Source organism: Oncorhynchus nerka, linkage group LG7, assembly GCF_034236695.1.
Source record: "Oncorhynchus nerka isolate Pitt River linkage group LG7, Oner_Uvic_2.0, whole genome shotgun sequence".
Lineage (NCBI taxonomy): Eukaryota > Metazoa > Chordata > Actinopteri > Salmoniformes > Salmonidae > Oncorhynchus > Oncorhynchus nerka.
The window spans coordinates 79,626,881-79,643,350 of record NC_088402.1 but is presented as its reverse complement, the minus strand read 5'-3'; the positions used below and the strand labels follow the sequence as shown (position 1 = coordinate 79,643,350).

Below are 16,470 nucleotides of genomic sequence, written 5' to 3'. Positions count from 1 at the left end.
CTATGGGCTTTTCTGTTTTTATGTAATGTGTAATGAGCAGAGGCCAATATACACTACATGACCAAGTGTATGTGGACACCTGCTCATCGAACATCTCATTCCAAAATCATGGTCATTAATATGGAGTTAGTCCCTCCCATTGCTGCTATAACAGCCTCCACTCTTCTGGGAAGGCATTCCACTAGATGTTGAAACATTGCTGCTGTGGCTTGCTTCCATTCAGCCACAACTGTATTAGTGAGGTTGGGCACTGATGTTGGGTGATTAGTCCTGGCTCGCAGTCTGCGTTCCAATTCATCCCAAAGGTGTTCGATGGGGTTGAGGTCAGGGCTCTGTGCAGGCCAGTCAAGTTTTTCCACACTGATCTCAACAAACCATTTCTGTATGGACTTCACTTTGTGCACAGGGAGCATTGTCATGCTGAAACAGGAAAGGGCCTTCCCCAAACGGTTGCCACAAAGTTGGAAGCACAGAATTGTCAAGAATGTCATTGTATGCTGTAGCATTAAGATTTCCCTTCACTGGAACTAAGGGGCCTAGCCCGAACCATGAAAAACAGCCCAAATCATTATTCATCATCCACCAAACTTTACAGTGGGCACTATACATTTATCAGTCCAGAGAACCAATGGTGGCAAGCTTTACACCACTCCAGCCGATGCTTGCCATTGCGCATGGTGATCTTAGGCTTGTGTGTGGCTGCTTAGCCATGGAAACCCATTTCATGAAACTTCCAACGAACAGTTATTGTGCTGATGTTGCTTCCAGAGGCAGTTTGGAACTCGGTATTGAGTGTTGCAACCGAGGACAGACCATTTTTACGCGCTAATTCTCTTCAGCACTCGGCAGTCCCTTTCTGAGCCGGTGTTGCTCCTAGATGTTTCCACTTCACAATAACAGCACTTACAGTTAACTGGGGCAGCTCTAGCAGAACAGAATTTGACAAACTGACTTGTCCTATGACAGTGCCATGTTGAAAGTCACTGAGCTCTTCAGTAAGGCCATTCTACTGCCAATGTTTGTCTATGAAGATTGTATGGTTGTGTGCTCGATTGTATACACTTGTCAGCAGCGGGTGTGGCTGAAATAGCCAAATCCACTCATTTGAAGGGGTGTCCACATACTTTTGTATATTTTTTTATTGAACCTTTATTTAATAGGCAAGTCAGTTTAGAACAAATTCTTATTTACAATGACAGCCTACACCGTCCAAACCCGGACGACGCTGGGCCAATTGTGCGCCGCCATATGGGACTCCCAATCACAGTCGGGTTGTGATACAGCCTGGATTCGAACCAGGGTGTCTGTAGTGACGCCTCTAGTACTGAGATGCAGTGCCCTAGACTGCTGTGCCATGATATATATGATATAGTGTGTCATATAGCCTATGTATTGGATAATGACACAATCTTTTTTTTTTTTTTTTTTTCATTTGCCCGAAATGCCACATGGCCAGTCCGCCCCTGCTATGGTGTATTGCAGAAGGAAGTTGCTTATGTGCATATAGTTCAAGACAAGAACGCATGTTGGGAGAAAGTAAATTGACAGTGTCTTTTCCTTTTCCTCACTTATGAAGTGTTCTTATGAAGTGCTGAGTGCAGCAGCTAAGTCTCTGGTCCTTTCATTACACTCTGCATTGTTTACATCAATATGGGGCACCGGGCCATAAATCTCCCGCCTGAGCCGAGACAGAACCATTTGTATGCACTTCTTTTAACCGACAACATCCTCTGCCCATTAACTCCTTCCCCACGCTCTCAGTCTCCTCTTATCTGCCCCAATCGAGCTCTATCCACCAGAAAACAAATTCGCAGATCCATGGCAAGGTAGCTTTTTCTTGAAAAGAGCCGTGTAGAAAACAGTGCGTTTTTGGAACAAAGGGGTTAGGAATATTATTTTTGCTCCAAGTCCAACATGGTATACATGGAAAAAAAAACATCTATTTGAGTGGAAATGCTAGTGTTGTGCGTTTGGTATATATTTTCTGTAAATATAGCCCATGTTTATACAAGTCTCCATATTCTGCCTGTTTTCATATAAGTATGGGAGAAATATTTTATACAAGTATTTTTTTATCAATGAATTTGTCAGCCACCAAACCAAGAGACTGCAGAAGGCAATATGTTATACACCAACCCAAGAGCAGGCTAAGAGACTGCAGAAGGTAAAATGTTATACACCAACCCAAGAGCAGGCTAAGAGACTGCAGAAGGCAATATGTTATACACCAACCCAAGAGCAGGCTAAGAGACTGCAGAAGGTAATATGTTATACACCAACCCAAGAGCAGGCTAAGAGACTGCAGAAGGCAATATGTTATACACCAACCCAAGAGCAGGCTAAGAGACTGCAGAAGGTAATATGTTATACACCAACCCAAGAGCAAGCTAAGAGACTGCAGAAGGCAATATGTTATACACCAACCCAAGAGCAGGCTAAGAGACTGCAGAAGGCAATATGTTATACACCAACCCAAGAGCAAGCTAAGAGACTGCAGGAGGCCATATGTTATACACCAACCCAAGAGCAGGCTAAGAGACTGCAGAAGGTAATATGTTATACACCAACCCAAGAGCAGGCTAAGAGACTGCAGAAGGTAATATGTTATACACCAACCCAAGAGCAAGCTAAGAGACTGCAGAAGGTAATATGTTATACACCAACCCAAGAGCAGGCTAAGAGACTGCAGAAGGTAATATGTTATACACCAACCCAAGAGCAGGCTAAGAGATTGCAGAAGGCAATATGTTATACACCAACCCAAGAGCAGGCTAAGAGACTGCAGAAGGTAATATGTTATACACCAACCCAAGAGCAGGCTAAGAGACTGCAGAAGGTAATATGTTATACACCAACCCAAGAGCAAGCTAAGAGACTGCAGAAAGTAATATGTTATACACCAACCCAAGAGCAAGCTAAGAGACTGCAGAAGGTAATATGTTATACACCAACCCAAGAGCAGGCTAAGAGACTGCAGAAGGTAATATGTTATACACCAACCCAAGAGCAGGCTAAGAGACTGCAGAAGGTAATATGTTATACACCAACCCAAGAGCAGGCTAAGAGACTGCAGAAGGTAATATGTTATACACCAACCCAAGAGCAGGCTAAGAGACTGCAGAAGGTAATATGTTATACACCAACCCAAGAGCAGGCTAAGAGATTGCAGAAGGCAATATGTTATACACCAACCCAAGAGCAGGCTAAGAGACTGCAGAAGGTAATATGTTATACACCAACCGAAGAGCAGGCTAAGAGACTGCAGAAGGTAATATGTTATACACCAACCCAAGAGCAGGCTAAGAGACTGCAGAAGGCAATATGTTATACACCAACCCAAGAGCAGGCTACGAGACTGCAGAAGGTAATATGTTATACACCAACCCAAGAGCAAGCTAAGAGACTGCAGAAGGTAATATGTTATACACCAACCCAAGAGCAGGCTAAGAGACTGCAGAAGGTAATATGGTATACACCAACCCAAGAGCAGGCTAAGAGACTGCAGAAGGTAATATGTTATACACCAACCCAAGAGCAGGCTAAGAGACTGCAGAAGGCAATATGTTGTACACCAACCCATGAGCAGGCTAAGAGACTGCAGAAGGTAATATGTTATACACCAACCCAAGAGCAGGCTAAGAGACTGCAGAAGGCAATATGTTATACACCAACCCAAGAGCAAGCTAAGAGACTGCAGAAGGTAATATGTTATACACCAACCCAAGAGCAGGCTAAGAGACTGCAGAAGGTAATATGTTATACACCAACCCAAGAGCAGGCTAAGAGACTGCAGAAGGTAATATGTTATACACCAACCCAAGAGCAGGCTAAGAGACTGCAGAAGGTAATATGTTATACACTAACCCAAGAGCAGGCTAAGAGACTGCAGAAGGTAATATGTTATACACCAACCCAAGAGCAGGCTAAGAGACTGCAGAAGGTAATATGTTATACACCAACCCAAGAGCAGGCTAAGAGAGTGCAGAAGGTAATATGTTATACACCAACCCAAGAGCAGGCTAAGAGACTGCAGAAGGTAATATGTTATACACCAACCCAAGAGCAGGCTAAGAGACTGCAGAAGGTAATATGTTATACACCAACCCAAGAGCAGGCTAAGAGAGTGCAGAAGGTAATATGTTATACACCAACCCAAGAGCAGGCTAAGAGAGTGCAGAAGGTAATATGTTATACACCAACCCAAGGGCAGGCTAAGAGAGTGCAGAAGGCAATATGTTATACACCAACCCAAGAGCAGGCTACGAGACTGCAGAAGGTACTATGTTATACACCAACCCAAGAGCAGGCTAAGAGAGTGCAGAAGGTAATATGTTATACACCAACCCAAGAGCAGGCTAAGAGAGTGCAGAAGGTAATATGTTATACACCAACCCAAGAGCAGGCTAAGAGACTGCAGAAGGTAATATGTTATACACCAACCCAAGAGCAGGCTAAGAGACTGCAGAAGGCAATATGTTATACACCAACCCAAGAGCAGGCTAAGAGACTGCAGAAGGTAATATGTTATACACCAACCCAAGAGCAGGCTAAGAGACTGCAGAAGGCAATATGTTATACACCAACCCAAGAGCAGGCTAAGAGACTGCAGAAGGCAATATGTTATACACCAACCCAAGAGCAGGCTAAGAGACTGCAGAAGGTAATATGTTATACACCAACCCAAGAGCAAGCTAAGAGACTGCAGAAGGCAATATGTTATACACCAACCCAAGAGCAGGCTAAGAGACTGCAGAAGGCAATATGTTATACACCAACCCAAGAGCAAGCTAAGAGACTGCAGGAGGCCATATGTTATACACCAACCCAAGAGCAGGCTAAGAGACTGCAGAAGGTAATATGTTATACACCAACCCAAGAGCAAGCTAAGAGACTGCAGAAGGTAATATGTTATACACCAACCCAAGAGCAAGCTAAGAGACTGCAGAAGGTAATATGTTATACACCAACCCAAGAGCAGGCTAAGAGACTGCAGAAGGTAATATGTTATACACCAACCCAAGAGCAGGCTAAGAGACTGCAGAAGGTAATATGTTATGCACCAACCCAAGAGCAGGCTAAGAGACTGCAGAAGGTAATATGTTATACACCAACCCAAGAGCAGGCTAAGAGACTGCAGAAGGTAATATGTTATACACCAACCCAAGAGCAGGCTAAGAGATTGCAGAAGGCAATATGTTATACACCAACCCAAGAGCAGGCTAAGAGACTGCAGAAGGTAATATGTAATACACCAACCGAAGAGCAGGCTAAGAGACTGCAGAAGGTAATATGTTATACACCAACCCAAGAGCAGGCTAAGAGACTGCAGAAGGCAATATGTTATACACCAACCCAAGAGCAGGCTACGAGACTGCAGAAGGTAATATGTTATACACCAACCCAAGAGCAAGCTAAGAGACTGCAGAAGGTAATATGTTATACACCAACCCAAGAGCAGGCTAAGAGACTGCAGAAGGTAATATGGTATACACCAACCCAAGAGCAGGCTAAGAGACTGCAGAAGGTAATATGTTATACACCAACCCAAGAGCAGGCTAAGAGACTGCAGAAGGCAATATGTTATACACCAACCCAAGAGCAGGCTAAGAGACTGCAGAAGGTAATATGTTATACACCAACCCAAGAGCAAGCTAAGAGACTGCAGAAGGTAATATGTTATACACCAACCCAAGAGCAGGCTAAGAGACTGCAGAAGGTAATATGTTATACACCAACCCAAGAGCAGGCTAAGAGACTGCAGAAGGTAATATGTTATACACCAACCCAAGAGCAGGCTAAGAGACTGCAGAAGGTAATATGTTATACACTAACCCAAGAGCAGGCTAAGAGACTGCAGAAGGTAATATGTTATACACCAACCCAAGAGCAGGCTAAGAGACTGCAGAAGGTAATATGTTATACACCAACCCAAGAGCAGGCTAAGAGACTTCAGAAGGCAATATGTTATACACCAACCCAAGAGCAGGCTACGAGACTGCAGAAGGTAATATGTTATACACCAACCCAAGAGCAGGCTAAGAGACTGCAGAAGGTAATATGTTATACACCAACCCAAGAGCAGGCTAAGAGAGTGCAGAAGGTAATATGTTATACACCAACCCAAGAGCAGGCTAAGAGAGTGCAGAAGGTAATATGTTATACACCAACCCAAGAGCAGGCTAAGAGACTGCAGAAGGTAATATGTTATACACCAACCCAAGAGCAGGCTAAGAGACTGCAGAAGGTAATATGTTATACACCAACCCAAGAGCAGGCTAAGAGACTGCAGAAGGTAATATGTTATACACCAACCCAAGAGCAAGCTAAGAGACTGCAGAAGGTAATATGTTATACACCAACCCAAGAGCAGGCTAAGAGACTGCAGAAGGTAATATGTTATACACCAACCCAAGAGCAGGCTACGAGACTGCAGAAGGTAATATGTTATACACCAACCCAAGAGCAGGCTAAGAGACTGCAGAAGGCAATATGTTATACACCAACCCAAGAGCAGGCTAAGAGACTGCAGAAGGTAATATGTTATACACCAACCCAAGAGCAGGCTAAGAGACTGCAGGTCATATGTTATACACCAACCCAAGAGCAGGCTAAGAGACTGCAGAAGGTAATATGTTATACACCAACCCAAGAGCAGGCTAAGAGAGTGCAGAAGGTAATATGTTATACACCAACCCAAGAGCAGGCTAAGAGAGTGCAGAAGGTAAGGGGGTTGTAAAAAGGGGTTGACACCCAGAGAGACCGGCGCCCGCTTTTGTGCAGAGAGAAAAAAATGATTTATTGCCACGCGAGCGGTTCAACCAGAGTTCACTGAGAATTGTGACGTTTGCGCGCGGAGGAGATAAATGATTGTCCTGCTGAGCTAGTATATCACAGAATCTATATCCAATAGGCTACAGGCGAGTAAGTGTGCTCAACGGTTTGAGGCAAAGAAAACAAACGGAATGTAATTACTTTAAGCCTGATTTCTCCTCTCCAGATTACAGGACTGCCTGATGCTACAGGTATACAAGATGATGATGATGATTTAATAATAATAGCGTTACGCTCATAATTATCATACTAATCATAATGCCAATAGTGTACATCTAAATGGATAATTTGTGAAGGAAATTAAAAAGTGCATTAAATGCACATGAACCTCAAATAAACCTATAGAGTTGGGTTATTAGTATAATTTACCCATGTTTTAATTTATCCCAGGTTATGGAAGTAATCTTCTCGCATTCAATGCACACTCCAACCAAGTCATATTTCATGTAAACTGCACGAATGTCGGACCTGTTATGTGCATAATGAATGCCTCTATCTGACAAGATCTGTGACAGCAATTCACTGAACTCTAAATAACAAAAGTTCTTAAAACAAGATTGATTTTGGAAGAACAATTGGAACGGGTAAGAAAACAACGGGCGTCTTCTTGATAAGAGCCCTGTAATAAACGCTGTATAACTTGCCTGTTTCATTGCGCACAGTGTGGCATACCAAATCTAAATAAAATGTTATATGGGTATTTTAATGTAATATGTTAAAGAAATGCATATATATATATGACTTTGTATGTTTACACCGTCTTATTCTAGACGTTAGTGAGATGGATTTATTTGTCCCAATCTCATATGATCTGAAAGAAATGTAGGCTAAATTCTCGCTCTTCGAGCATGCATTCTTAGGCTTTGAACATGACGTGAACACTCTTTCTTCTACGACCCATAAATCAATTTAGCCGAAATTCAAGTGGAGTAATTTGTTTATGCTGGTTATAACTTCATGCTCTCAATGAACAATTGGTGTTGCCGGTGTTAACAAGTGTTGTGCCGAAAATCTCCCCCCTGCCAGAATCACCCCCCCCCCCCACCTTCGCGTTCTTTATTGCTGCGAGTTGTTTGCTAGTTGAGATTTCTGCTCTTCACTTCGTTGTCAGGTTAGCCTAAATTTCACTGATCTTAGTAGCAGAAGGCATTTTTGTCTGCAGTTTTCGGTTTGGCTATTTGTTTCAAGTGTATGTGGCGGTTCTAGCTTGTATAGTGCCTGCGCCCGCCCATGTCGTCCGTACCTAAATCCGCTACTGATTTGTATTAGTTTATGAATAAATGTCTTTGCCAATATTCGTCATCTCTCCCATGTCTTATTCGACTGCTAAGGATAACAATTCAGCCATAGTTGTTCTGAAATGTTTATTGCTTGCCAACATTTTACTCCCTCCTCTATGTTTAATATAACACACATATACATTAATGATTAATTTCGGTTGCATATCCTGATGTGAAGTTTGTTCTATAGAAAGTATTTTACTCTGACGTGTGCCACAGAAAGTATTTGACTCTAGCCACAAAAGTAAGGAAATTAGAAGGGGGGGGATTCTGGCAGGGGGGATTTTCGGCACAACACCGGAAATTCCATCTCTGCCCCTCATGCTATTCGTGTTGTTCTATTGTATTCTAAATTATGTCTTGTATTTCCTTTGATCATGTGTGCTTACAATGATGATAAATATGAGATGATCATGTTGATGTTAAAATAACTTATTGGAGTGAGGGTGTGAAGTGGGAATGCAGCTTCAGGGAGTGAGGCTGCCCTTGTGGCGGGGCTAGGAGGAGGGTGAACGGAAGAGGGATTAAATCAGAGTGGTGCTGGAGAGGCTAAGACGTCTACTGGAGGATTCTCCTCAACAGCGTTGTCGTATTATATTAGATAAATAGAGGTACTGTAGGCTATACTTGTAGTAAAAGGCCTATAGAATTGAATCAGCTTTTCGAAATAAATGCAGTAGCCTAATGACGGCATTGGTCCAATGTATACGAGGGTCTATGGCACTGCCATGTTCATTTGAGTTTGATATGTACACATATATTTGGTGTATATTAAGCTAATAATATTTTACATGATTGCATTATTATAATATATTTTGTAATAGCCTACAAGTTCAAAAAATGTTCCCTAACACACTTCGTTAGTAGCCTACACTGTATTGCTTTAGTGTTAGCTTTGGGTTCATATGGCGACAGTATGTCATTATTCGACTACCTCTTTGTCTGTTCGTCCGTATACCACACATGTTTTATCAATCGAAAACGACTCTGTAATATGAATGTTGTTTGACAGAGCGAACACATCCATGTTGCAATTGATTAGTGAACGCAGATAAGCAGACATTTGAGGTAAAACTACTATTATTTACGATATTCTTTTCATTATCTTTGTGTGGCAATGATTTTCAAACCCCCTTGTTTTACCACTTCCATTTAGCATATGAAGTCGTTTGCTTATAGGGAAGTAATTAAGCTAATAACTCGGGTCTTGTCATTCTTTGCATTTTCATACAACCAGCAGAAATTGTATGCATAATCACGTGCAAATAGAATAAATAAATATTCAAAAGTGAGTTTTAAGCCCAAGCATTGTAGTCTATATCTGGAAGATGTAAGAACACAATTCACAATGGTTTATCATCATTTTTAATATAGTAATAGCTATATTTCAACAAACAGCACACTCATATTATAATTACACATTCACGAAAAATACACATTCAGTCAAAAAAAAAAAATGATCCAAGTAGCCTTACATATCATTCCTTCAAATAGGCTACTCAATCAATAGTTTCCAATAAGGAGCATTGCTATAACGTACCAGGAAAGTTCAAGAAACGAAGTAACTTTAATTGCGCTGGGTTTTCATTCGAATATCTTCCCAATTGTGGTAGGCCTACTCTGTAAATAACAAATAAATATATATTTAGGTCCAAATGATCCGTTCAGTGTGTGCCTCTCTGTCTTTGTCTCTGTCTTGTCTCTGTCTCTGTCTCTGTCTCTGTCCTGTCTCTGCCTCTGTCCTGTCTGTCTCTGTCCTGTCTCTGTCCTATCCTTTCTCTGTCCTGTCTCTGTCCTGTCTCTGCCTCTGTCCTGTCTCTGCCTCTGTCCTGTCTGTCTCTGTCCTGTCTCTGTCCTATCTCTGTCCTGTCTCTGTCCTATCTCTGCCTCTGTCCTGTCTCTGCCTCTGTCCTGTCTGTCTCTGTCCTGTCTCTGTCCTATCTCTGTCCTGTCTCTGTCCTATCTCTGTCCTGTCTCTGTCCTGTCGTTGTCCTGTCTCTGTCCTGTCTCTGCCTCTGTCCTGTCTGTCTCTGTCCTGTCTCTGTCCTATCTCTGTCCTGTCTCTGTCCTGTCTATGTCTCTGTCCTGTCTCTGTCCTGTCTCTGTCCTGTCTCTGTCTCTGTCCTGTCACTGTCTCTGTCCTGTCTCTGTCCTGTCTCTGACCTGTCTCTGTCCTGTCTCTGTCCCTGTCCTGTCTTTGTCCTGTCTCTGTCCCTGTCTATGTCCTGTCTCTGTCTCTGTCCTGTCTGTCCTGTTTCTGTCCTGTCTCAGTCCTGTCTCTGTCCTGTCTCTGTCCCTGTCTTTGTCCTGTCTCTGTCCTGTCTCTGTCCCTGTCTCTCTCTCTGTCCTGTCTCTGTCTCTGTCCTATCTCTGTCCTGTCTCTGTTTCTGTCTCTGTCTCTGTCTCTGTTCTGTCTCTGTTTTGTCTCTGTCTCTGTCCTGTCTCTGTCCTGTCTCTGTCCTGTCTCTATCCTGTATCTGTCCTGTCTCTATCCTGTCTCTGTCTCTGTCTCTGTCCTGTCTTTGTCCTGTCTCTGTCCTGTCCCTGTCTCTGTCCTGTCTCTGTCTCTGTCCTATCTCTGTCCTGTCTCTGTTTCTGTCCTGTCTCTGTCTCTGTCCTGTCTCTGTCCTGCCTCTGTCCTGTCTCTGTCCTGTCTCTGTCCTGTGTCTGTCCTGTCTCTGTCCTGTCTCTGTCCTGTATCTGTCTCTGTCCTGTCTCTGTCCTGTCTCTGTCTCTGTCCCATCTCTGTCCTGTCTCTGTCCTGTCTCTGTCTCTGTCCCGTCTCTGTCTCTGTCCCATCTCTGTCCTGTCTCTGTCCTGTCTCTGTCCCATCTCTGTCCTGGCTCTGTCTCTGTCTCTGTCCCGTCTCTGTCTCTGTCCCATCTCTGTCTCTGTCCCATCTCTGTCTCTGTCCCTTCTCTGTCTCTGTCCCTTCTCTGTCCTGTCTCTGTCCTGTCTCTGTCTCTGTCCCATCTCTGTCCTGTCTCTGTCTCTGTCCCATCTCTGTCTCATCTCTGTCCTGTCTCTGTCCTGTCTCTGTCCCATCTCTGTCCTGGCTCTGTCTCTGTCTCTGTCCCGTCTCTGTCTCTGTCCCGTCTCTGTCTCTGTCCCATCTCTGTCTCTGTCCCTTCTCTGTCTCTGTCCCTTCTCTGTCCTGTCTCTGTCTCTGTCCTCTCTCTGTCTCTGTCCTGTCTCTGTCTTGTTTCTGTCCTGTCCCTGTCTCTGTCTCTGTCTCTGTCTCTGTCGTGTCTCTGTCCTGTCTCTGTCCTGTGTCTGTCCTGTCCCTGTCTCTGTCATGTCTCTGTCCTGTCTCTGTCCTGTGTCTGTCCTGTGTCTGTCTCTGTCTCTGTCCTGTCTCTGTCCTGTGTCTGTCCTGTCCCTGTCTCTGTCGTGTCTCTGTCCTGTATCTGTCTTTGTCTCTCTAAAACGGCATACTGATCATGCACTGCTATTGTTCTCTTACTATTCATATATTCTAATTGGTTGTTTTCATCCGTAGGTTAAGAAGAAATAAACGCGTATTGCTATGCTGCCTGAAGAATCGGAGCGGGTTCCTCGGGCGCCATTAAGTTCCTTTCAGACTATTGGAGGATAGCTGCAAGTGACTTCACGGTTTATCCATCTGGTTATATTCAATACAGTCTTACATCTTATTCAAAGTCATTTAAGTTCTGTGTAAAGGTATATATTTATCATGCAAAAGTTCATTCCTTCCCAACTTTTGAGGTCATATCCATTTGAAGTGCACCCTACTATATCTATGGACCACCACCAATCCCCCATATGTCATCCACAGGGCTACTACAACACTAGCACCTGCTGGATATGGCACTGGACACAGTAGAGGCCACGCGCCACAATTCAGAGAGATCCCACTCTTTCGTCCTACTGTCACCACTTCTGCTTGTGTCAGCTCCACTCTGTTCCTGTCTGACCCGTTCTGAGGCACACCTGACCAGGTGGAGACCTGCCATGGTAAGGTCCTCTCTTCAGAGGAAACAGGTGCATTCCATCCACCCCTTTGCCTCTCACCAAGACATCTATTCCCCTGGATGACAGAAACTCGTCAAAAATGACATTTCAGAATGTGGAGGGGGGTTAGGCCCCTGGTTTGATCAATTCCTTATCATTTATGTTAGTTCACAACTGTATTACATACAATACTTTCCTCCTAGATAGGTCAGATACCCAGGGGTAAATTGGGACTATAAACCCTGCACATAATACTGACAGGACTGTTGTAGCACATGTGACACTGCAGGTGATTCTTTCCAGTGGTGGTCTCACTCTTTAAGTGATGAGTTGAGTTGACACTGCCATGTGTAGATTTTATTAATGCATGTGTCAGATGTTTCCCCTCCTAGACTTTGTCTTTAGAAGGGGGGAAGATGTAACACAAGATGTAACTATCCCTTGTTATGTCTCAGACACTTGCAGTACAGCATTACTTTTAAATGTTCCTTTTGTCATTTCCCCAGGTGATCCAGTGTGCTGTCATAACGAGGCTGGTGGTCTCCTAAGTAGAGGAAGAGATGGAAAAAGACACAGAGACGGAGGGAGAGACGGAGGCAGGCGAGAGCAAGAGTGTTCACCAGCACCCAGCTAGTGTTACTAGAGAAGGAGTTCCACTTCAGGCCCTACCTGTGTCCAACCGCAGGCTGGAGAAGGCTGCATGCCAGAGGCTCACCGATCGGCAGATCAAGATCTGATTCCAGAACCGACAGTGTCCGACAGTGTCATAGAGACTGAGACGCCAAACCATCCTTCTCTACCACCACACACGTTGTCCTCCCTCAGTCCAAGGTTCTCTATTGGTGTTGGGAACTCAGTTCTTGTCTGGTGAGAGCGCCTAGATCTCCAACCCTCCTCTTCATAGATTAAGATCGTACCCCTGCTCTGGTTGGTTTTAAACAGTAGAAATGACAGTGAATGTTTTTGTGTTTCCTCCATGGATCTTCCCCATCTCACCACCATACCTGCACCTGTCTCTTACTGTTAGAGACAGCAGTTGTTTGTCCACAGGTCTCTCAGAACCTTCCCCATGGCACAATGATGCACACCTATCTTATGACATCAGTGCATGCTTCAAATGTCACGGCTTCCCCCCTAGAACCTCCTACTCACCCTTGAGAGTAGGGCACAACCCTAACACCAACAAATAAAAGTATTTGATCCCCTGCTGATTTTGTACGTTTTCCCACTGACAAAGAAATTATTAGTCTATCATTTTAATGGTAAGTTTATTTGAACAGTGAGAGACAGAATAACAACAACAAAATACAGAAAACACATGTCAAAAAAGTTATAAATTGATTTGCATTTTAATAAGGAAAATAAGTATTTGACCCCTCTGCAAAACATGACTTAGTACTTGGTGACAAAACCCTTGTTGGCAATCACAGAGGTCAGACGTTTCTTGTAGTTGGCCACCAGGTTTGCACACATCTCAGGAGGAATTTTGTCCCACTCCTCTTTGCAGATCTTCTCCAAATCATTAAGGTTTCAAGGCTGATGTTTGGCAACTCGAACCTTCAGCTCCCTCCACAGATTTTCTATGGGATTAAGGTCTGGAGACTGGCTAGGCCACTCCAGGCCCTTAATGTGCTTCTTCTTGAGCCACTCCTTTGTTGCCTTGGCCGTGTGTTTTGGGTCATTGTCATGCTGTAATACCCATCCCGACCCATTTTCAATGCCCTGGTGGATTGAAGGAGGTTCTCACCCAAGATTTGATAGTACATGGCCCCGTCCATCGTCCTTATGATGCTGCGAAGTTGTCCTGTCCCCTTAGCAGAAAAACACCCCCAAAGCATAATGTTTCCACCTCCATGTTTGACGGGACAGGACAAACCTCCAAACACGGTGAGTTGAGTTGATGCCAAAGAGCTCCATTTTGGTGTCATCTGACCACAACACTTTCACCCAGTTGTCTTCTGAATCATTCAGATGTTCATTGGCAAACTTCAGACGGGCATGTATATGTGCTTTCTTGAGCAGGGGGACCTTGCGGGCGCTGCAGGATTTCAGTCCTTCACAGGACTACCAATTGTTTTCTTGGTGACTATGGTCCCAGCTGCCTTGAGATCATTGACAAGATCCTCCCGTGTAGTTCTGGGCTGATTCCTCACCGTTCTCATGATCATTGCAACTCCACGAGGTGAGATCTTGCATGGAGCCGCAGGCCGAGGGAGATGGACAGTTCTTTTGTGTTTCCTCCAATTGCGAATAATTGCACTAACTGTTGTTGTCACCTTCTCACCAAGCTTCTTGGCGGTGGTCTTTTAGCCCATTCCAGCCTTGTGTAGGTCTACAATCTTGTCCCTGACATCCTTGGAGAGCTCTTTGGTCTTGGCCATGGTGGAGAGTTTGGAATCTGATTGATTGATTGCTTCTGTGGACAGTTGTCTTTTATACAGGTAACAAACTGAGATTAGGAGCACTCCCTTTAAGAGTGTGCTCCTAATCTCAGTTCATTACCTGTATAAAAGACACCTGGGAGCCAGAAATCTTTCTGATTGAGAGGGGGTCAAATACTTATTTCCCTCATTAAAATGCAAACCAATTTATAACATTTTTGACATGCGTTTTTATTTTATTTATTTTATTCTGTCTCTCACTGTTCAAATAAACCTACCATTAAAATTATAGACTGATTACTTCTTTGTCAGTGGGAAAACGTACAAAATAAGCAGGAGAACAATTACTTTTTTCCCTCACTGTAATATTGTGAGTCGAAGGGCTCAATTCAATCAAACCAGCCCGGCAGACGTTACCTTTCATTCAACGTTTTGATAGCTGCTTCCTGAACAAGGCATAATTATTACCTGTAGGTTATCCTGAGTATCCCTGGGACTAGGTTTCTATTCCAAAGCAACCACTACTGCCCCCTCTGTTGCTATTCTATTATACCTTGTGGCAGATGTAAGGCATGATGTACTGTACATAGCATACCAGTAATCTTTTGGCATAATTGACCTGATTTAGCTTATAGCAATAAACTCCTCAAATACCTTCTACTGGTATTACTGTACTGTTTTGCATGATGAATGCATGTTTTGAACACATTATTAATCTGTGTCAGATAATGTATCAGATAATTGACTTGTGGTTGTCATCTCTGTAAATCGTAGAGAAAATTATTTTGACTTTGCTATAGTTGTTAGATGTTATGTTCTGATCGTGTAAGTAACATAATTTACTAGCCATCCATTTAGTATTTTCAAGACCTCCTGTGTCAAATACATGTGGCTGTTGTATCCGTAGACCAGAGGGAGGGGAATTTGACTTTGGCTGTAGGTGTCATGTGTTAGAGGTCTTGTTTCATGTGTTCTTATCATGTTCATAGCTGCTCATATGTGTAAGTTGTTTATATGTGTAAGTTGTTAGGGCTAAATGTGAAAACAGAAGCAAGCATATGTTCATACTGAACAAAGTTATATTTTTCTTATGCATGTATTATGTCAACTAAAATCAGTTTTTGATACTATTCTTGATTATTAGAGATGTTTAATAAATGCATTTGTGTAAAATCAATATCAGTGGAATCCTTATCTTCATTCATTTCTTATCAGAATGACTTCATTCTCCAACAGCATTTTATTGAGATTAAAGAGCGTATGCTACTTCTGGAAAACAGGGTTTGTAATGAAATTAACCCATTCTGTAGAATAGATTCAATAACAACTCTGTGATATTATGTTTTCATGTTACACAATCTCTGGAAACAGCTTCTCCCTGGCTCCTGCTTCCTAGCTACCGTACATTAATCATGGAGACAAGGTAGCATTACCAGCCATCCAATCACAGGCTCTCAACTCAACCCTCTCCTTTTCAATTGGCTATTCGAAGCAGTGCAAGCGGGGACTAACAGGCTTAGAGTATTGGTTGCTTGGCCCAGCACCCTATAGGCTACAGAACCCTATAGGCTACAACACCCTATAGGCTACAGCACACTATGGGCTACAGCACCATATATGCTAAGGCACCTGTAGTAGGCTTTCAGGCAAAACAGTTTCTACTTGTAATTACACATAGAGAGAGAGAGTGTGTGAGACAGAGCGTGTGAGAGAGAGGGAGATGGGGAGAGAGAGAGAGAGTGTGTGAGACAGAGCGTGTGAGAGAGAGGGAGATGGGGGGAGAGAGAGAGAGAGAGAGAGAGAGAGAGAGAGAGAGTGTGAGACAGAGCGTGTGAGAGAGAGAGAGATGGGAGAGAGAGAGAGAGAGAGAGAGAGAGTATAGAGTAAATGTCATCAGTGTTATCAAATCAAATCAAACTTTCATTTGTCACTTGAGCTGAATACAAGTGCAGACCTTACTGTGAAATGCTTACTTACAAGCCCTTAACCAACAGTGTAGTTCAAGA

At 43.4% G+C, this 16,470-nt stretch overlaps 1 protein-coding gene across 5 annotated transcripts in view; it reads left to right on the top strand.

Moving 5' to 3' along the window:
* Window positions 1–15,641, top strand: part of LOC115132479 (homeobox protein Hox-C5a-like) — a 72,653-nt gene extending 57,012 nt beyond the window's left edge. For 4 of the 5 annotated variants that reach the window (XR_010464423.1, XR_003864068.2, XR_010464422.1 and 1 more), the window contains 2 exons: window positions 11,611–12,086; window positions 12,590–15,641. The gene's annotated coding sequence lies outside the window, so the exon portion shown is untranslated. The remainder of the gene's footprint in view (window positions 1–11,610; window positions 12,087–12,589) is intronic. The other variant, XR_003864070.2, reaches the window with a different exon arrangement.
* The last annotated feature ends 829 nt before the right edge of the window (window positions 15,642–16,470 follow it).